Source organism: Chamaea fasciata, unplaced genomic scaffold (assembly GCF_029207755.1).
Source record: "Chamaea fasciata isolate MVZ Bird 193981 ecotype frontalis unplaced genomic scaffold, bChaFas1.0.hap1 SCAF_1, whole genome shotgun sequence".
Taxonomy (NCBI): Eukaryota; Metazoa; Chordata; class Aves; order Passeriformes; family Sylviidae; genus Chamaea; species Chamaea fasciata.
In genome coordinates this window covers 104736425-104759302 of record NW_027094086.1, presented here as the reverse complement: position 1 = coordinate 104759302, position 22878 = coordinate 104736425, and the positions used below count along the sequence as shown (strand labels likewise).

The following is a 22878-nucleotide window of genomic DNA, read 5'->3' as shown; positions in this document are numbered from 1 at the left end:
TCCCATCTATGCCTGTTCAATGTAAAGGACCCTTTTTTCAGTGTTGGATTGTGGTGAAAATGAAAAAGCACAACTGCAAAATATTGTGGGAAATCCGCGGCGGGAGAAATGTGGCACTCAATATGAGTGATCGGAAAATCTTGTTTATTGTTAATTCACACAATGCTTTTATAATAACACTAATAAGCTCATGCATATTGCAAAAGTTAAGCTCAGGATTGGTGCTCAAACTAAAAGTCAGCTACATCTCTTTCTACATTTCTTTGTAGTTACATAGTTTAAGTAAGTTTTAGTTTTACCGTGCTTCTTCCTTGTATCTTTCAACTACAAAATCTTGTTATCACATAGCAACTATGCTCAAAAACATACAAAGCTTGCTGCCTTACTAATTCTCATAAAAGTACCTGTGTACTCAGCAAAGCTCTCTCATGTCTATGTAACCTTTTGCAACTAACCAGTTATTAATCACACCCTTCACAAAATATAACTCCTATGGATATTTCATAAGAGTGGCTAGAACCAGTACTTTAAAACAACTTGTAACACTAGTTTTGCCCCCCAAGAGGCTTTTCAGCATAAAAAAACTTTTGAAGCATGAAGTCAAAGAGCAGGGATAAGTAGGAGAGTCAGTTTCCCGTTTTTGGAGAGTACCACCACTAGCATTGTAACAACTAGTAGTCTAATCCCTGGAAAATGACAATACACTTGGCTGTCCAAGCATTGTTCACAGAGCACTGCAAAATAACTTGCATGCCGTTGGTAAAGAACAAGCTGCTAGAAGACCTCCTCTAGAGGATATTCTTTCCCTTCCATTCATTATCAACATGCCTATTATCCTCTGAGCTGTAAAAAAGATATCCCAAGTGTTTAACTTCTGGACAGTCACTTTTCTAGGGATTGCCAAGGGCTCAAATGCAATAGGAGAAACCTGTTTCAATTTCAGTGGAAGTGATTTCCTCAGTATGTGAACACTTAGTATCTTGTAACAATTGATTCAAATATCGGACTGGACTGACTTCTTGCCACAGCAGAATTAAGAGTATTCCAGCTGAAGCTGCGATTGGCAAAGCTACTGTTGCAACCCTCCCACTCCACAGTCCTGTGTGGCTGCGGGTTGTAATTCCACCCATGTACTACCCACATTGTATTAGGGGCCTCAAGATCACCTTGCCTCCTATTCTGAAAATGCTCTGCCACCATCTACTCAAATCTCCTTGAATCAAAGCTCTTCTTATTTAAATACAAACACTGAAGATTATGCATGCGTGACCCGTTGCAAACCAACGAAAATATGACAAAGCATTTAAACAACTTTTTTGAATTATCTCAAAAGAAAAATGTTTGCAATAATTGTCCTTTAAGTCCACTTCAGTTTTTATAATCCCTTATGAAAAAGGCTTGTTGACTTCATATGGTAAACAGTTGTATCAGTCCAACATGTGAACCAGTAAAAGAAAAAAATTCATATACTTAGCTAGAATCTCTGGCAATTCACAAAAGTGAGGGGAAAAAAAAAAAAGAAGAAAAAATAAAAGAAAAAGAAGAAAAAGATTACACAGTAATACAGACCTTGAGGTCTGCAGGGATATTTTAAGTACATTAAATTTATTTCTGTTTCAAGAGACACAACATAAAACTTCTTTCAATGGTCTTTAGTTCTTCTGCCAAGCACTTCTCTGAGCATGTTCCAAACTCAAAATTACCTCCCAGGAGATATCTCAGGTTGGAACTTTCTTTCATTGTTTCTGGGTTTGCTCCTATATTATAGATTATAGGTTCCAGATGTGAACTGGGGACGATAAAAAACCTTACAACCACCACATTTTTGTTTTCTTGGCCCTTTAGGAGATTCTACAGGAATTGAAGGGAGTCAGTTAGTTTTTCATCTATACACTGTCTTTTGGGGTAGCCTGATCAGAAATGTACCATAAAACTTACAGATCTCTTTCTCTCCCAAAATGTGGACACTTCTAACTGTACCAGCTCTGTGAAATCATTGAATGTTTACTTGACAATTTGGAGTCTTTGACTATCTTCAGAAAATTAAAAAAAAAAAAAAAAAAAAAAAAAAAAAAAAAAAAAAAAAAAGAACCTGATTGGGCCCTTTTTTAAAAATGAAAAGTGGTACATCAACACTCATTTTTGGGGGGTTGTTTTTTTTGTAAACACCAATATTACATGTGCCTAACTGATGCATACACTTTTTTCTTTTTTTTAAGAAACAGAAATGCTATTAGATTATTTAGCTAAATTTAACCTAATCATTTTTATGGTTTCCTTCTCTCTTCACTCTATTTTACTACTCATGACCACAGAGAATGCAAAAATTTGACTGCAGGAAAGTACAGCTAAGCGTACTCGCAAAAACATACTTGTGTATCCATACAAGAAACCCAGGTATGAGTAAAACAAGGTAAAAGAACATTTATTTTTGCTTAGAGTGCAGTTGCATCTATTTTCACATGGTTTTGTGGAAGCTAAGGTCAGCTGAGTATCATCCTACTGCGGCAAATGGGTAGTGACATCCTCTAAGCACTGACAAACACACATAATCTAATACTTAAACATTCACAACTGTTTTAACAGATCAGACCAAAATTTTTTTGCAGCATGAAGTCCCAAATAAACACTTGTGTTGACTGATAGTGACACACATGGAAGACTGTTCATGCTTCTGACACACTCTATGTACAAATTTACTGAATGCACATTTACTTTCAATTTCTCAGACAAAGGATATATGTTCTTGTCAGACATACAGAAATCCAACACAATGGTCTGTAGCTCAATCTATACCTCACCATAGTAGGAAAAAACTCTTTCAGCTCTTCTGGATGATGTAATAGGTTTTATCAGGAATTCCTCCCTCTCAAAGAGGAAATTAATGTTAAATACATTAGCATCTTACTGCTGCCATAAGCTTATTTTATTAACAAATCTACCTTTCAAATTTTATGCCTCTAGCCAATCTGTTTTTTCAAAATTCAAAATGTATTACACATTTTCAACAACATAGGAAACTACTAAACAAGTGAAAAAAGAACTCTGTACAACCAGAAAGCTGCACTTGTTTAGACAGAGAAGACAGAACAGGGATAGGGATGTTCCCTGGTTCACAAACGTATGGGAAATGGGTAATCTCATGATATCAAAAGTATCAGAAAATTCAAAGGGACAAAGGAACAGAGAAACAAGGCACTACTGAAAATAAGAAAGAGAAAGACTGGCTGGAGCTAGCTGCAGCTTGAAGAAGCCATAAAGTTTCCAGTAGTATGAGAAAATTGGGAGATCAGAAAAGCACAGTGCTTCAGGGAAACTGGAAAAGAAAAAGAACAACTGTTTTGAATTAAACCCTTCTTTTATGCTGAGCTCAAAACTGGAAAAACAATCAACACACATGTCCCAGCCATTCATCCATGGCTGGTACCTCCTTGGATAGGCAGGGAAACGGGATGCAAACTCTGGCACAAAGGAGGCTACCTGTTGTACAGGTACTCCTCAAAATGAGCCTAGAGCAGCACTGAGAAAGATTGTAAAAAAGCCTGATATTTACAGCATAGAGCAGTTATAGAAAAACTAGTTACAGCAGTTAGAGAAAAACTTTAGCCAGGCAAAAGCAAAATTAAATTTCTATCTAAAAGCCACTGATTTAGCAAAAGCTACATGTACAAGTACATGTACATTAAAAACTGGTTATCTCAGTCACAAACTTCAGTGATGTCCAGGCAACATCCAAGAGTGAAACTGTGATTTCACACTGGAAGCCAGTGGAAGGTTGAATAGCAAAAGCCAGGACCTCTCACATACACACAGCCCAGCAAACCAGACAACACCTGGTTTCAAGTAATTTCTCCATTCCAGCCTCCTGGAAAACCCTGTCAGGTGAAAAATAATAGCTTCTAATGCAAAGTAATAGTCTCAAAGTAAAAGTTACAAAGTCCACACACAGATGCAGAAGGCAATTAAATTCTTATACATGCCTACACAATCATTACAAATATGCATTTTCATGATAGTCTGAAAAAGCTGTTGCGAAAAATATTTATATTCCAAAAATAAAACAGATAAATAAAGACTCCAATTTCAATACTGGTTATTTTAGAGTCACAGCTGTATCAGAAGAGCAAGTGGTTTTTAAAGATTGAATGGATCTTAGCATAGGGGATTATAAATTATTATTGCTTACTAAAAGGGGATGATCTTTTATACATTCTACGCAAAACAAAAATTAAGGCACTAGAGGGGGATTCACATGCCTAGAACAAAACAGGTCATGTCTACTTCGTAACTTTTTCAAAAACTTCCCCCTCAAACTGTTTTGTCTACTAAACTTTCACCTGCAAAATATAAAGCTGCCTACATAAGTGACAGCTGTCTACAATACTTAAACCTGGTGGTTTTGGATGTGTTCTAGTTACTTGTACTTATCATCAGGTTCAAACAGTGACGGGTGTTGTTTTTTCTGTTTATTATTTTAAATCTATCCTGGCTAGAGCTAACCCTGAATGTATACTACACATAAGCACATATTTCAAGACTTGAAATATAAAATAAATGAGCTGAAAGAAATCTATTAATTCTTTCAAGCACTAAAACTCCTAAATTTTCACATGGCTGGGAATTTATTTTTCAAATTACATTTATTTCTACCTGTTCAAATTTCCTTAACATTATCCCCTGCTGAAACAGAAACACGCTATCACATTGTTTGTCTGAAAAGGAACCAGTAAGTAAAGTCTGTAATACCCAATGGTGACAGCAGAGAGTATCTGCAGCCAGAGGAAAGTGAGGGTCTTCAAATTTGCTGCAGATTGCAGGACAGCACACAAATAAAAGGGACTGAGCTAACTTATGAAGGTATCGTATCTTGACTGTATATGCCAATATAAGTCAAACAGAGGCAGAGTGAATATTCCTACTGTGCTTCTTTATAATAGAAGATTCTAAAATGCCATCATCTCTAATTAATGGAGGGGGGGAAAGCAACATTCAAGGGAATATAAGTACAAAAAGTGAGTATTCCCTTCCAGGCGAGTACACTGAGGAATAGAGGTTAAATAAGTAATGAAGTTGGTCAAAACAAGAGCTAGATGGGTAACCAGCACCCCCTTTCCCAGATACATGGCCATCATTCTCCAGCACCTTCCATTCCCCAGTGTCCCCTGGGTAACAGACACTTCTGTGGCAGACAGTGAATGCTTGTGCATGGAAATGAGCCACTAACAAAACTGAAGGATATTTTTAAGAATTATTTTCCTGATCTACATAATAGGGCATATTAAGAAACCTAGAGCTTCAGCATTTTTAACAAGAGCAATAACAACCAGGCAAAGCTCTCTGTGCTTCTTTCGTATGACCTCCTGAAGCATATTAGAATTGACTGCAGCCTCTGGATGAAATTGTTTCAGAAACTACTGCTACAAGATAGTAGGTAGGAAAGTGAAAGAGCAAGACAAATGCTTTTATTTATGCAAAACTCTGTCTATAGGATCCATTTTGTTATAAATCTAACTAGACTGAAACAGCACTTACAAGCCATTTGTAATAACGGCTCAGATTCACTACCTCCTAAGAGAAATGAACTAAGATATAAGCAGCATGCAAGCCTGCATCATAAAACTGATCATAAAGACAGGAAAAAACAGGTAACCACATCAGCATCTAAGTAGTAAAGTGATGGCATTTTAGTTATTTACAACAAACGCAGTATTGAAAGTGGACTGGTGTTTTTCACATTTCTTTTACTAGCCTGATTAGCAGCGGCTACACTCCTCAAACCATCTCTTCATGTCTCACTTACAAGGAGGAGCCGTTCTCTGGGGTGTCCTGAGCCTCGGGTACCTCAGCCACACCCCTGCTGTAGGGTTATGGGGCATCAGTGCAAGCTGAACACGGCCATCAGGAAGGGCAAGCAGCTCAATTCCACTTCAAGTCTGCTTCCCCAGTGGTATCCAAAGCCTTGCTGGGACTGTTCATTTATACCATGGGTTTTATCTTCACTGCCCACCACATTATACAGCTGCCAGCATACTGTACAGACATATTTTGGGGCACCAAAGTTAAAAGTTGGACAGCTTAGTTTTCATTGAGTAGTGAAAATGATGACAAAAGTGTATCTTTTGTTTAAAAACAGTTCCTTTTGTATTGTTTTCTTCCTCTATTCAATCCCTGAATTAATCCCCAAAGTTTTACAGTGATGAGAATGAGAGATGGCTGGCAGCCTATTCTTCTTCCAGCGGGACATCCATGCTCTTTAAAGCTGAACGTGAGGAAGAGAAATTCAGTGCTGGATTGCTGGACTAAGTTTGGAAGAAAACCAAAAAAACCACAATGACAACAAAAAAAACCCACAAGCCTTGAACAATGGGAATTCATTGTTCTCATATCCTTCTCCAACTTACTGTCTCATAGCAGACCATTCTCCACTTGGAAAAGCTTCATGCTACTCACTCACAAGACCCCCATTTATCTGCTTTTCCTATTGGAAAAAGTATTTTGGGGAAAGCTGCTGTTTATTGTGACGACATTAGTATGCTGTAGAACTCGTCAACTTATATGATCTGTAGCACTTGAATCTGTAACACTTGAATTTGTAGCTATTCCGACTATCAGAAAGACCCTTTTTAAAGACATAAAGATTATTAAAAGCCTTCACTGAAAAAGAGTAACCCAAAATTACTCAAACAACCACAGACAGGCATTTGGAAGTACTGAAGATCTGTCCCTTCCTGAAATAAAACCCAACAAAACCCCACCAAACATGCCATAATATTTCACTGACACTACCACAAAATACTTCAAAAGGCAGCAGCCCTGTTTCTCCATTTGGGACTCAGTGAACACGTCCTCTCTTGGCAGATAGTGAGCCAGTTTATAAAAGGATCTCCTTTTCCTTCTTGAAATAAACAGGCATTTTATAACCCTCACACTCAGCACCTACAGCCCATTCAGGGCTGAGAGAAACATGTCTCCAGCGACTCATGACCAATCCCAGCCCATTTCCACATGCACACACTTCACAGCCAGGCATCAGCAGTAGCCCAGTGTCATCCTCCTCATCTTAAGCTTGAAAATTTACTTGTTGGCTTTTCCCATTTCTTGCTTTTACCGAAATGCCGGCAAAAAAATTAAGTTTTCAACAATAAAGTTCTGCTTCATTGACACTAGTGAGCTCAAGAGTGGGGGTGGGTAAAGACTGCATGTTACATCTATAGTCATTGTACTGGGCTGAAGAACATAAACTTCTAACACAATTAATACTGCTTTTATAGCAACTTCATATATCAGGACATCATCCATTTCAATGTCTGAATTGAAGAGGAAAACAAGTGTTATGTCTGTCTGTCTTCCAAATGCGGTCCTGTTGTTTCCTTTCCACTGCACTGGAAAGGCAGTTGAGCAGCAGACTGATAATGCAGTCATTTGGGGAAAATTCCAACATAGCTTGCTCAGAAATACAAATGCCAGATCTTGAGCTTATGAGTCCACAAAATACATGGGTGCACATTTTGGAAGGATCTTCTGCCATCTTCAGCTTCCTGCTACAGAAACCAGATCCTGCTGCATATTTGCCTCAGTTGCAGCAATAAGGTTACATAGGCTAATATTTTCATGCCTTTATTTACAAGGATTAAGATTAGAGAATCAAGTCAATAAAAATAATAATCAGTCAACTTAAACCTAGGCTATGTGAAAAAAAAACTCCCTCTCACTGCATTCCAAGTCTGTGGTACTATAGACATTAGCACTCATGCTTTTAAAAATCACAAATCATCTCCTTGGGAAACAATTGAATTCAAGAATTAAATTACCACCAAGGACATTGACAAAAGCATAGGCACCATTATTTGTAGAATAAATAGTTTGTTAACATGACAGCACTCTAAAAAACTGAATGACTCCACACAACAGAATTTTGTGTTTAAATGTGAAGAAATTGCTTCCATTCATGCTACTTGAGAGATAACTGAGTTAACTGTCCACAGTCTGGAAATTAACCCATCAAAAAACCCCAAAAAATCAGTTCATAACAACTATACATCACCTGTTCAGACTGCTGCCATCATTTCTTTATTAGGTTTCATTTCAGAATGTTACTTTCATAATAGACTGACAGAGTACAGCAAGCAATTAGTGAACTAGGCACTAATGGCAACCAGATTACTGAAAAACAAATAACTGAATTAAATCCATAATTGGCAGCTGAATACAGGCAATTCTGCTATATCTTAGCAGCAAGAAAAAAAAAGACACAAAATACAGAGAAAATAAATTTGAGCTTTCAGATGATGGCAGCAAACCAAGTTCCTTCAAGCACAACAGAGAGAAATTTCAGCCAACAGTGCCTTTACTTCTATCAATAGAAGGAGCTACTACATATGCATTTCACAAAAATATATATGGATTATGTATGTAGTGTAGGTCCTCAAATGTGGACAGCTAGTTGCCTCAGTTGGTAACAATCTTTACAATCAATCAGTTTCCTCCAGGATCTGTGGCCACAACATCATGATAATCAGAGGTCCTTCAGCTTTTGGTGCAGCCTCCAAGCTTATTCACAAGTGTACAGACATGAAATACAAAATAATTCTCCATATGTGAGAACTCCAGTCATTTTCCCATTTTTCTCATTGCACAACCCAGTAACACAGTAAACTGCATCCAACATAATATTTTAGGTGCCATGGTGCTCACAGCATAGACAGAAGTCCATCTGAAAGGTCAGAGAGCAAACCCATAAGTCTTTGACAAGAAAAACACTGTCAAAGGTATTTAGTCTGGGTCATTTCCATTACACTTTATTTTCCAGACAACAGACAAAAATTTATCAAAAATACTACTAGTCCCAGAAAACCAAAATAATCTGAATAAATAAGAGTACAGAATGCAACATTCTCCAGGAGCATGACACAGACACACAGTTCTGTGGAGCTTACTCAATTTGGATGGAGGCCCCAAAGATATACCAACAGGAGCTCCATACATGAAGCTCAAAAGCAGAGGGTCTTCTGGCTTTCACCACAAAAATTTTTGTTTCACAAATGCAACCAGACCTGTTGGCACTCTCTCCTTAAGAGATACCAGAACAAAGTCCAAGAGATCTGGGAACAGGCATATTCTGAATAACGATAGTATGCTTTATATAACGTGTTTATTATAAACTAAAGGTCCAAAAAATCTACCAAGAAAAGCTGTTTTAAAAGCTGCACTACTATTTGACTATTAAATCAAAGGTTTCAAGTCTTTCAAACGGGCAAGAACTGACATAGAAAGAGGCAAGAAAAAGAAAAAAAAAAAAAAAAACAGAAAATGTGAGCAAATGACAAAAACCCCAGAAAAGCCTGAATGATAAGTTTAAAAAAGTGAAGTTTGCATAAGGGGCACTACGTAGAAAAAGCAAATGCTCAGTATGAAGAATGGCCAGAGGATATATGGAGCAGAATAGGGACAACTGATGAAAGAGTCGAACCAGCCAAAAAAGAGGCAGACATCCATGCCAGTGACTGCTTGAAACTCGTGTATCAAAAGGCAGAACAAGAAAAGAGTTTACATTGGGACTGTGGTGAATTCCTCCAATATTTTCCTTCCTTCATTTTCAGCAAGTTTCAAATCAGGGCTATGGACTGATTTTTAGGAAAATCCCTTGTTTATGTTACACCTAGGGACGTAGTAAAAGTCTCCTAATTTCAGTATGCTTTACTTCACACACTCAGCTTTGACAAAAGAATGTAACAATATCTCCCCTCCATATTTTTTATTTTCTTTGCTGAGGTGGCAAAGCTACTTGAAATTATCTCCATTCTTCCAGTTTTATAACACAATAGTACATCAAGTTACTGGTCCCAAAATAAACCATCTTAGGTCAAGAACAGAGCCCCTGAATTCCTTTTATTAAAATCATTTGTCTGGCAGTGAACAGACATTGAAATTGCTTGTACATGCAGCTGATGTTCTGAGGAAGACTAGTATGTTACATCACATGCCAGCCTCATTCCAACTACTGAGTATGGGTAACAAACGACAGATTCCAGGAGAATATTCAACTATGCACCAGAAATAAGTGGGTCACTTATGCTCCTCTTTTGTTATGAACCCAGTCAATGAAAACCTAGCAAACACATTCCCGTGTCATGGAATTTTCTCATAATATACCACTAAATTGCTCAGTCTGCTGTCGTTTTATAGGCAAGCCAAAGACTCAGGTTGCTCCCGAAGTCGTGAAATAATTAGAACTGATTTAATTTTTCCACATACTGAAATTGTGCTGTTTAATCAATAAAAAAGTTTTGTTACTAAGTGCCGATATTTAACTGTCACATTTTCTGACATGCTCTTCTATTGATGCAGTTTTATTACAGATGGCTTTGACGTGCCTGACAGCATTAATAAAGATGTGACACAAGTGTATGTTATTAAACAAACACAAACAGGAATGGGTGCCAAAAGAATCTACATTTCGGCACACGTTGCCTGGACATTGAGCATAACTGTAGCGCAGAGAACAGTGGTTAGCAGCAGTTCTTTGAACACACAGCTCTCTAAGAAATAAATGATTTGTAGAGTAAAAATTGTAATTAGCCTTTGTGAGTACGAATTATGTTCTCTGGTCTACTTTCTTAAAAAAAAAAAAAAAAAAAGAACACCCAAAAAAAACCCTGAGGAGTAACAAACACATCAAAAAAATCCGTGGGCTTTGAAAGAGGCAGGTGCCTGCCGCATCTTCTTCCCGCATTGCGGAAACCATCACGACAAAAGAACGAGTGGACAGGGTGTCTGTGGAACCACAGCCCCACGACCATGCCTAGAGGGCTACCGGCAGCAGAACCACAGGCAGCTAAAATGCTGCATCAAGATTTGTGTCTCAGTTTGCTCTTTCCTACCAATCATTCCCCAATAATAGAAAGTCCTTTATGGAAGGGTGAGGATTTATGTACTCACAGGGCATATTAGACTATTCCAGCAAATACCTGACTAACTTATGAGGTACTGCCATGCCAAGAGAAGAGGTACCAAGGATAGTAACCAATTTATTTTCATAGAAGAACTGGCTACATACCAGAGAATCCAGGATCTTGCATGTCTTCCTGAGACCCACCAGTTTCTTACACTGACATTAAGCCAAGCTAAGAAGTCCCATTTTAGCCCACACTACCGTGGAGCTGCCCTCAGACCTTGGCAACAATTTTGTTATCTTCCTTTCTCTCCTACCAGATAGGTGGCAGAGAGGAGCAATTCTGCAACAGCAAAAAGCAGAAGACGTAGATCATTTACAACCCCTGTAACCTCAGATTCAGTGAGATTAGGCGCGGTTGCAGAGGGGTAGTCGTTTTGTTCTGATCCTCCATGCAAAGACAGGCATCACAACATATCACGCACAAGGAATTTTAATTTTTTATTGTATCAGAAAACAAATTATTCTGAAAAGAGGTTACACAACTAAATGTTTTCTCTGCATTTTCCAAAATTCCAATTACTTAATCTTCAGGGAAAGACAACTTTCTCCTGAAAGTTCTACTTCCCTTTGCTGTCCTCCTGATGCCCCTTAACCTGATTTCACATTGCAAGCAGCACTACTAGCACTAATCCTCCACTATGCCCTTACCCCACCACTCCCTTATCTCAGCCTCCAATTTTGAGAGGGCTACTTTAAGCTGCAGGTCATTCAAGGACTTCTTTCAAATGCAGTCACTTTCAACAGCACACAGACTAAATGCAAGTTGCATTATCCCTCAGTAATAATTCATTGTCTTCCGTATCTAACAGGATTCTTATGCTGCTTGCCATAGCTCTTGTCGCTAGAGTTCACTCCATTTTGCTGCTCAGATGTAGAACATCGTAGTGGAAAAGCATATTCAGACACAAAAAAGCAAGTAAATACGTTATGTTTTCCACCTTACGCTCATTTTTGATGAGTTAAAGCTTCCCCAAAAATCATACCTGGATCAAACATAGTTTTGTTAGCGTTTCCAGATGCTAACAGCCATATGCATTATGAAATACAGCACTTTAAGATGCCCTAAATCACTCATTTGGCTTTCCTTATAGATCAATGTTCAGAATGTCCCTTTTTTTTGTTGTTTTGTTTTGTAGAAGAAAGCTCTGAATTTTTCCTAAAGGAACAAAACCTGAAAGCATGCAAGTCAGACCTTCTCACTTCAGATTTCATGGTTTTTAAAGTACACAAATTATAAAGCTATCAGACATTTCCCGGGCTTACATGAAAATCTGTAGTGAGCCTTTAGAGTGGACCAATTTATTTGATGTGTTTCCCTTAAAGCTTTTATGACACCATAAACATTTCTGACTCCATGACAAATACTTTATAATGCATTAAGCAGCCTCATTTAAACTGTTCTAAATGTTATGCCAATGGCAATGTATTTAGAAACAGAACAGTCACTTGAAAATGGAAAAACCTCAAGGTATGGTTTGTACCACTGCAATTTATGATTTACTTTCAGGCACTTCAAATAAAGTTCAATAGCACAAACACCCAAAAAGCACGAAGTAGGCATATTCTTCAGAAGAACCTCATGCTGTACCTATTTCACATGACAGCATCAACACCATGGAAGTTTGTTCCCCAGTAAAACTTCCCATCGAATCAAATAAATAGTTGAACAGTTCATGCTGATTAATAATAATTTAATTGTATTTATAAAATGCTTCTAATCACTACAGTTGACCCTCATTGGCTTCATTCTACTGAGAAGCCTTGCCATCACTCTTTATGCAGGAACAAACTGTGATAACTTTCTTCACAGTAAAAAAAGCATTACATCATGAGAAGCTCTGCAGGTTACCAAACCCAAGATGCATGCACTCCTTTTTGTGAAGAAAAGCACAATCTGACTGATATTTATTAATGAAAAATTACAAAATGCTTTCTGTATTGAAGGCATGGGAAGACTTCAAGTCATGAGGCAATAAAAATACAAATACTGCAACAGGATTCATTACTCACGAAATTATTAGCTGTTCAGGCATGCTTTTGATGACAGGATTCAAATCCTAGAACATAAAACTGGCTCTGATGATTTTATGAATCCAGTAAAAAATCCTGCTGCATGGCTGCAAAAATTGGGATAAACAGAAGCTTGAAAGGAGGCGATTTGTATGTATCTGTTTCCTATGTTTTAGGATAGATTGCAAACAGAAGATGAAAACATTGAGAAATCAAAAACCAGAGCATTTAATTGTGGGGGAGGGGTGTGGGAGTATTTGCTGGGGTTTTTTTAATTGCTATTTTTTGTCACACCATCCTGGCCAACCATTTAAGCTTTCCTTTGACTTGAAGGCATCCAATTTTGGAAAAAGGCAGTTATATTAGTTGGAAGTTGCTACTAAGCTTCTAGAATTTTAACACAGGCAGTGTATAAACAGCTCATAAATAAATCATAGTATTGTCCAAGACTAAATTATGAATATAGCAGAAAGCATTAAATTACAAAAACACTTTTATAGGACTTTGCTTTCTCGTGGTACTACTCTTTTTTATCTGTGACTCTTGGCCTTAAAAAGATCACGATCAGACATCTGACCCAATCCTTATGTGTCCCAATTTCCCTGTGAAAATTTTCTTTCACTTATAAAAATGCACTTCTCACCTTACATATTTCAGCATATGCTATGTGAATGTCTGCCCTAAAAACAGCCTTGCATGGTTACTGCCTCCATACACTGCCAGTAACTAGAAAGTACTCTAAACCCCCTGCTTCATAAAGTCATTGGATATCCAAATCATAAATTCCAAATTCCCAGCTGTCACTGCCTGACTGTGCCTTCTGCATTTCAGCTTAGTCATGATATATGCCATTACTGCTCTCTCGCACTTCCCATCTTCCTTCAGCACTAACCGAACAACCTATTCAGTGTTTCTTTGGACTGTGTTTACCACAGCTGCAATTAGTTCATCTAAACAGCCATCATGAACACACTCTGGTAAAAAGCAAATTTGTTTACTTCTTGTTTATGTATTTCTCTCTGTATTAAGTCTGCTTTTTCCTCTCAGTAACAGGGATTTACGTGTAAGAGCCAGGAAAAAAGGGACAAAAAAGCGATGTTATGTATTTTTATATAACAGCTCATTACCTATGTAAGACTCTAGAATGATTGAACCAAGTTTTAAGATCCCACCATGCGACTAAAAAATTGTACATTTGAATGAAAGGAGACCTTTTCCACAACAACTTTTTCCAAGGAACCAAAAAGGAGTGTACCGATGGTGGATTACCTGAAAGCCTGGAAACTACAACAGTGAAAAAGGAAGAAGTAGTAAACACCAGCAACATTACTTCCAGGCGGAAGAGGGCAGCTGTGGCAGGGTATTATGGAAGTGTTTGCTTGGGGTGTTTTTCCCTAAAGGTGACAGAGAGGTCCACTGCTCTTCCCCTGGAATCAATCCAATTCATAACTTTGGACTGTCTGTCACACATTAAGCGTTAATACAGATTATTTATATGCTCTCATAAACTAAGATAAGCTATGGAAATTTCATTTGCTCAGTCATCCAGCTTGCCTATTGTAAATCCAACAGATGAGAAAACATGAAGCTTAAAACTAGAGTCACTTCAAACATCTAAGCAACTGTAAAGTCCTCCAACTAAGCAGTTTGGACCTTCAGTGACAAATGAGGACTTGGCAAGAATGCATTGTAGATGTTACTCACTAAAAAAATACAGTTTTAATTAAAACAAAGTATTGCAGTTTCATGGCGTAATGCCTTTTTCCTTTCTCTAATAAACTGTGTCTGTGTGTGTGAGAACACAAGCATACTCATGTAAGCCATAGTGGCTGTTGTTCCGATTTGGGTTTAAACCTCCTTCTTAAGAAAGACCCCAAGAAAAACATATTCTGTCCACAAACAGTAAGCAGTATGTCTACATGAATTTATAGACAGGTTTAATTTATTTAAAAAAAAAAACAAAAACAAAATCAAACACTAAACCAGAGGTGAGTCACTATTGCACTTGTTCTGAAGTTACTTCCTTGTGAGAAGGGTTTACCATTAAATTACTGTGTAAAAATAAAAAACTTCAATGGTTACAAACAAATTTACATCTATGTGTCTCTGAAAGTCAGCATTTCATGTATCAAGTGGAAACATTAGAAAACAAACACCAGCAATTAATCAGGGAAACTTATAATCCAGGGGTGACCCAATTACAAGCCTAGAGACAAGAATAGGTCTCACTTGATGACTGTCAAAAAGTAGATACATGACCTCACATGGTTTGCATAATTTATCTGCAACTCCATTTACCCAGCCTTAATTAGGGAAAATCTAACTTACCTGGATTGCAGTTTGTCATCAAAATAGAATGTGTCCTAGAAATGCATGTTACCGCACAGATATTGATAGACAGTATTTTAAATCTTCAGAACCAAGTGCTCTCCATTGGAATGTACAGTCTTTGCCATGTATTACTTGTTTGATGAATGTTTCAATCTTTTAGAAGAAAAGGGGACCCATTTGCTTGACTTACTACCTACTGAGAACATTAATACAGAACTTCAAATCTAATAAATCAACAAGCAGGGGACAAATGGACTTTGCAAGTTTATTGCATAGTAGTTACATTACTTCCCAACTGGCCAATCTTTAAGGATATTTTTGAAAAGAGATTACTTATCATGAATGGCATTTGTTTTAAATAATCATGTAACTTACAAACTGTCTTTAAAACTTTCAAGGAAATTAAGCTGGGAGCACTCACTGGAACAATCTGCTCATTTGTGAGTAGTCCCTATAAACAAGGGATTTTGCCAATCTGACAAAATCATTTTCCTACTCTGAAATTAATTCCATCAAAATTGGCAATACCGTTCAACGCAAGTTACAGATCTTGTATGTTATAAGCAGAGAGGTGTTATCATCAGCTGGTGTAAGTCTGCACTGCTCTTAAGACCAATGAAACTACATCAATTTACAGCTGCTGAAAATTTGTCCTGGTGTCTGTCTGTAGCACTGATTAAACTATGGAGCCAATTTTAAAAGCTCCCACTGACTGCAGCGAGACCAATGCCTACAGGACGCAAGGCAGACTGTAAGTAAGCCATTCTAGAATTAGTACATTTTTCTCCCCCCCTATTCATTCCAAGTTTAAAGTTAGTTATTCAAAATCTTAACCTGGGAGGAAGTCAAGAGCACAGCAGATTTTAAAACTTCTTAGGCTTCTTTTATTTACTTCCTGAAATTCTGTTTAATAACAGTGATTTCTCAGGCCAAGTCCCTTTACTGTAATAATGCAAATAACCCAGTAAAGCCCACAGAAAAAGCAGCACCATCAGGAAAATATGATTTGGCCCACAGTTTTACTCCAACAGAATGAAGCTTCAAAGTTACTTTTGCACTCTTTTCTTCCTCTCTGAGAACTGTAATTACACCTGTCTTAAAAATCTCTTAGCATTTCCTCTGTCACCATTATGTAATTTTTCCTTCATGGGTACGATGTGATGCAAAACTCATCTGAGCAATCCTCACTTGCACACTTAGCCCTGGGGCAGTCAAAATGACTAGCACATAGCAGAAAGAAATAATTGCTTGAAAAAGGATTTTGCAGGAGGGGTACTCAGCTGTTTCTTAGACCACCATCCCGTAAAACTGCAGACAACAGAGAGAAAATACAGCTGATTAGGAGAAGACGTTTAATCGAGGCGAATTTCTCCACATGATTCTAAGTGCATGGAGTCTTTCAAATAGCTAATAAATACATTTCTGACTACAAGTACACTGCACATAAGAGGGCAGTTTTCAGAAGTACCTCCATGCATCTCGCCAAGTGGCATACACCATAGTTAACTGGAGGTATTTTCCTTTACACTTCACAAGAGATTTACAGCCGCCTGCATTCTGTGAGCATTGCATGAAACAATGATTTTTAATAACAACTGAATTATCTTTTAACTGCAAGGAATAAAAACTCAAAACTCCCGCTTCAGGAGGCTACCAAGAAGCATGTAAATAGAGCTGATCATTAAAATTGGTTATCACAAGAAAAAAAATAGTTCGGATGTTCCTTTAGCACTACTCCACTGTAAGATACTTCTCTATTTTAAAAAAATAAAATGGCATATTCCTCAACTGAAGCATGCCCACATAGAATAAGATTTATCAATAGCACAAAATAATCTATCTAGTCTGCTCCATGCAACTTTTTAAAAGAACTTAAAAAAAGCATCCTAGACACCACAAAACTCTTCAGCTTAAAATGAGCTAATCAGTCACCTTTCTGCACAGCTGCATTTTCTTTCATTAACGTAATAGAAATATTTAAGGGATTCCCGTTTTTACCTTTGCATTTTCCTTTTCCAGTATCCATAACCAATCATCGCTCTGCTCTTCCATTATGCTTCATATATTGCAGAGTGAGAAGCATCTTCATTAAATAGTATTAAAAATAGAACACACCCGATCTCCCCACCGGAGCATGCTCTGACAGTGCTGATACCACAGCTCTCAAGGTAACCATGGCCAGCTGGGAACTGAGAGGCAAAGTCAGCGCGAGATTAGCAATTTGCAAGCCCAATTGTGCACACAAACTTGCCTCGATCCGTGACAAAGACTGCTAAAACAAAACCAGCGTGCAGTTAAATTATGCGACTGAAAAGTTGCAGATCAGTTTACAGTACGATTTTAGTTTGGGTTGTTTGTTGTTTTTTTTTTTAATCCCCTCCCCTTCACCCTCAGCTTCAATTGCTTTGTACTTGCCTAAAATGAGCATATGCCATTTAGAAGAAGGCGCACCAGGCATGCATCTGGCTCAGCATTGTAACGGTAGAGAAGTCAAACAGGTGAGGCACAGACACTTGTGTCCCTCTCCAATGCTCTTGTTTCCCCTCCCGGCACATTCACAGCGATGTCACACGGCGGCGGGATGAGTTTTAAGCAGAACCGCACACACCTGGAAGCGCAGAGACACACCTAGCACGTAAAAATGCACCCGGAATCTGAGCGTGTTCCCGCCGCTTGCTGACACGGTAAATGAAGGCAAAATAAATAACAGCAATTAAACAAGGCTGCGCTATGGCTGCGCTAGATGAGCACGTCGGGGTTAGATTTAGAAGCGATATCGCCTGAGACGCACAGACAAGTAGGCAGAATACACCAAGCGGAGTAACATGAACTGCTTTTTGTGAAAACACGACACCTAACAATACAGCTGTAACTCCTGGACTGTGATCCTCCTCCACTGCATGCAAAACGAGATGCTAAGGAAGCATCAAGCAAATCTGTTGCCCTCACATCGCCACCCTTAAGAACAATGCCAGTCCAAGCAGCCTAGGCTTGCCCCCCAGCAAACACGGCTTTGAAAGCGGATCCTGCGATGCTGTTCACAAATCAGCGAGTAAAAGTTGAGATTTCCTTAAGAGTTTGATTCATTTTAGCTAAAATCACGGCTAGGAGGAGGGCGATCTCCCCCCGCAGACCCCCTCCCTGGCGTTCATCTCCCCCGCCCCAGCCCGGCTCCCGGCCACCTCACCTCCGCGCCCGACCCCGACCCGCCTCTGCGCCCGCCAGCAGCGCCTCTGGCGATCACCGCCGGGCGGCCGAAACTTTGGGAAGCCGCCGCCCTCCGCGAGGCAGGCGGCTCCGCGACCGCGCCGAGCCCTTCCCGCCCTACCTGGCTGTCACCACCGCTACGCTGCCGCTCCGCAGTCCCGTGCCAGGCTCCAGCCCCGACAGCATCCTGCCCCGCCGCACTACGAGCGACACCCGTTTTTCCTTTCCTTTTCCCTCCCCCTCTAGTAAATACCACATCTTAGAGCCGGAATCCTGCAGCCGCTATTAATAATTGCCCATCGCACGCAATAAAGGCAAGCCCCCGGTTCCATACACAGCTCCCGTTTCCCTCTCTCTTCGCTCCACATGCTCCAGCCCCCCTGACCTCAAAAATTAAAAGATCACGGGGAGGGGTGGGGGGTGGGGGATGGGGCGAATGACTCCAACGAAATGACAGAAAACACATGCCGAAAGAAAAAAAAATAGACAAGAAAAAAAATCGCGACAACAAAGAACATCACGCCACACAAATGTCGACAGATTCTGCTTTGGCTTCCTTGGGTTTTGTTTTTTGGTTTTTTTTTTTTTCGTTCCTTTTTTTTTTTTTTCTTTTTTTTTTTTCCTTTTTTTTTTTTTTTTTACCTTGCCTGCAAACGGGATCTGCCCCCAGCGTCTTGGCGGCTCGGGCTATTTTTGTTTGTTTGGTATTTTTGGTTGGCCGGTTTGTTTATTTTGCTGCGGATACGCTGCTGTTACAGTACAGTGACTGTCTTCCTGAAAGACATGGTCTCTTCCTCCGCCTCCGCCGCGGGAGGAGATCCGCCGCCGCGCCGCGGTGCTGGCCGGGCGCGGTGGCCGCGGCGGCACCGCCCGACCCGCCGGCCGCCTCCTGTCCCGGCCCGGTCCGCCGCTCCGCCCGCCTCTGCCTGTCCGCTCTCGGCGCCCGCCTGGGTCCCCTTCTGGCTCGCTCCTCTCTCCCTGTCCTCCGTCCTTTATCTGCCGCGCTCCCGGGCTCTACTGTCTGTCTGCGAGTCTCTCCCTCTGCCTTTCTCTCTCTCCCCGCCCACGCAGCGTGGTGCGCCCCGGACCGCAGGCAGCGCCGCGCTCCGGCTCCGCCGCTCGCCGGCTCGGCGCTCGCTGCGCTCAGCGCCGCTGCTCCGGCTGCCGCTCCCCCGGCTGCCGCACAGTAGCCGCCGGGCCCGGCGCCATTGTGCTGGCCGCCCTCACCCCACCCAGCCCCGCGCACGGCCCGGAGATGCCCGGCCGGACCGGTGTCTGTCTGTGCGTGGGGTGGCCTTGTCTGTCTGTCCGCCCGCCCGCGCGCCTGTGGCTTCCCGCGTACCGGCCCCTCCAGTCACATTGTTTCCCCCCTTCCCTCAAGCCCTCCCCGCCAGCCCATCCTCAGCCAGGAGCAGAGACAAAGCACTCGAGCGGGGCTAATAAGGAGAAAGCTCGTTAATCCCCTCCGATTCCTTGTTATTTGCTCCCACCCACTCCCTGTCGCCCCCGACACACGACCCCCAAGAAAAATAAACAGGGAAGGAAATGGGCCTTGACTCCAGAGTACATCTTTAAGTGAAAGGTTCTAGGGAAAGGTGGTTTTAATTATTATTGTTGCTGGTGAAACCGGACAGCCTTCAGGCTGATCAGCCGAGATGCTGAAAGGGGTAAAAAAAAAAAAAAAAAAAACCAAAAAAAAAAAAAACCCTGCAGCAGATTTTGGGTGGTAGCAGATGAGCCACTAAAAATGGGGCACATGATCCCCTTCCCCCTCCCCTGCCCAGCATGTCTCTATCTAGGATTTGGCTTGATGATATTTCCCTCGGAGCCTTGCTGCACACCATCAAGGGAGAGGGAAACAGGCAATTCACTAGCGCTCGCGTTCCTGATACATAAAACCGCTGCTATGCATTTAAAACTCGGGCCTCGTTTTACCCAATTGAATACATCCAGGCATTCATTCTGCACCCAGCCGAGAAAAGGGCATTTACCTCTTTGCTAGGTGGCTATTAATATGCAGTAAATTATAGCAGTACAATGCCAAATGTAATTGCCATAGATCATTTAGAGCAAATCCAGCAATTCAGCTGCTGGAAATGCATGTCTGTGAATAACCATGCTTCTAGTACAATGCCCTCTACTACAATAACCTGAAAGGAGACAGAAGTGTCTGGTACTAGCTGCAATTAGTAATCCTATGGATGAAAAATAAACAGTCAATAAGTACAAAGCAGCAAGGTCCTATGAAATATAGAGATCATTTCTGTCTACGGTGATACAAATAACCCAACTCCCACAGACAGACAATTCTTATTTAAAATACACAGTTAAAAATGCACTCATTTTATGATGTGCTTTCAGAAAGCCCTAGTTAGAGAAGACAGTTTGCCACAACGAATGAATGTAGCAGAACTTACGTACCAGTAAATATGGACAAATATACAAAAGGCCAGGGGAGAGTTGCAGGAAAATGTTTGCTTTAGTAGGCATTGTCCTTGCACCCCTGGAACCCTTCTTTCCCCTCAGAAGCAAACACCTGCTTTTACTGGGGACTGCTGGATGGAATCAGACTGGAAGAATACAGTGAGTGATGAGCCACAACAGGGTGTGCATTAGCTGGCTCTTGGTGCAGGCTTCAAGTGATCAGAGGCATTCAGCCAGGCACACCAAAACCTCTTCTGCTAATGCACCTCCTGATGTGGTTTCCTCCTGGGATGGTCGCGTGTTGCTCCACCTACTTTTAATTTCATTCTTTAAAATGTTCCCACACTGTGCTACAGTTTCCATCTGAAAGCAAAAAGACCAGCAGAGGGGCTGTAAATGGCACTCGTGTGCTACACCTGGTGACAGGGCTAGGACCAGTTCTTTGCTTTTTGCCATTTGATGTTGCAGCCATCTGAACAATGGACCAAAGTTAATTTTCCAAGATGGTTATCAAAACTATTCTGAACATACAGTGAAATGGAGAGGGCCTCACCTGTCTGCTGCCCATCATTTCATTACTCCCAAAGAGGGTACCCAGGGAAGGGAGAGAATGCACACTGCACCAGGACACAAAAGCAGTACTCACTCATGCCTTCACTAAATGCCTTGCAACTCACCTCCAGAAGGGAAGGGGACGAGAGTAGTGAACGTTTCAGAACCTTGCTCCAGTCACTGGACACAACGCACATGTAAAACAGCCTCGTGTCCACAGCTTTTCTCCCACCGTTGCGATACTGGAGCGTCTTCAGAGTGGGAAGACCCAAAACTATACGTCAGATCTGTAAGAAGATAAAAGTTAATCCAAGCTGTAGTCTGGCAGTTCATTCCACTCTCTCCTATGAGGCTGGATGTGTCTGGAGCAAGTTACCAAATGCTAAAAGATGCCAGCTACAGCAAAACCAGTGCAAATTATCAGGAAAAAAAAATCCAGGATCACTCCAGTATCGTGTAATGTAGATTTTCAATGCAGAATGTTGAGTAGCATCAACCACGGCATGTGCAAATAAGTGAATTTGCCTTCCTTTGTTAAGAAGTCACCTAAGACCTTTTCAGTCAGATGCTAATCTGACAGAATATGCAGCCTACATCCCTTTCTTCAGGGCTTTTCTTTGTAGAAAGAAAAATCACAATCATTGTACGTAATATTGAAGAGGTGGCATACCACGGCAATGACTTTCTGCTGCCTGTCCTGATCTGTAAACATGAGCAGGGATAATTGTCCATTTAATCTTCATGGAAGTCAGCAGAAGCTGTGTTTTTAAGCAGAAACAGAACTTGTTCAGCTCTTCAGACCTCTGCCACCTTTTCCTGTCTGTGACCAAATTTTGAGGGTAATGGGGAAAAAAAAGACACAAGACCTACTTCACCAAGTACTTTCTTGAGCAAAACATCGAGTTAATTAACCAGCAGCACATGATTTCTAGGACTCTGGTATTGCCAAGTGCTCTTGTGCAACAGAACTAACATATAGAGGTGAAGAACATGTGAACTGTATGTGCACAAAATTCCTACAGACAACCCCAAGTGCCTCAGCTCAAGGTATTTCCAAAGCATGACAACAGATTGTATTACTTGTTCACTTTCTAGCTATGATATCTCAATTTCACTTAGAAATCAAGAAAACCTTACTCGACTCTCAAAACCCAGTATCGGACTAGAAGTAAGAGATATCAGAAAAATATACAGAGCTTCTTGCAGTTCTGCAATCATTCCTGGGAGAGAAGGCACGGAGTGTTACTAAATACATTAATAAAATCTTGCACAACTGGTTGAACATTTCTGCTGCTTCTAGTGATTTCTCAGTGAAAAAACCTCTAACATATAAAGTCTGTTGTGTTTTGGAGTCACGGAATTATTCAGTTTGAGGCACAGCAGTATGATAAGCTAACTGT

The 22878-nt window shown here is 40.4% G+C and overlaps 1 protein-coding gene across 21 annotated transcripts in view; it reads right to left on the bottom strand.

Annotated features, from left to right (window-relative positions):
* ARPP21 (cAMP regulated phosphoprotein 21) overlaps positions 1 to 21764 on the bottom strand; it is a 142075-nt gene extending 120311 nt beyond the window's left edge. For 4 of the 21 annotated variants that reach the window (XM_066191941.1, XM_066191955.1, XM_066191978.1 and 1 more), the window contains exon 1: positions 19145 to 19570. The gene's annotated coding sequence lies outside the window, so the exon portion shown is untranslated. Of the gene's footprint in view, positions 1 to 17293; positions 17689 to 17710; positions 17904 to 18482; positions 18577 to 18623; positions 19116 to 19144; positions 19573 to 21603 lie in introns of those variants that run through there. The other 17 variants (XM_066191960.1, XM_066191962.1, XM_066191969.1 and 14 more) reach the window with 11 other exon arrangements.
* Between the last annotated feature and the right edge of the window lie 1114 nt (positions 21765 to 22878).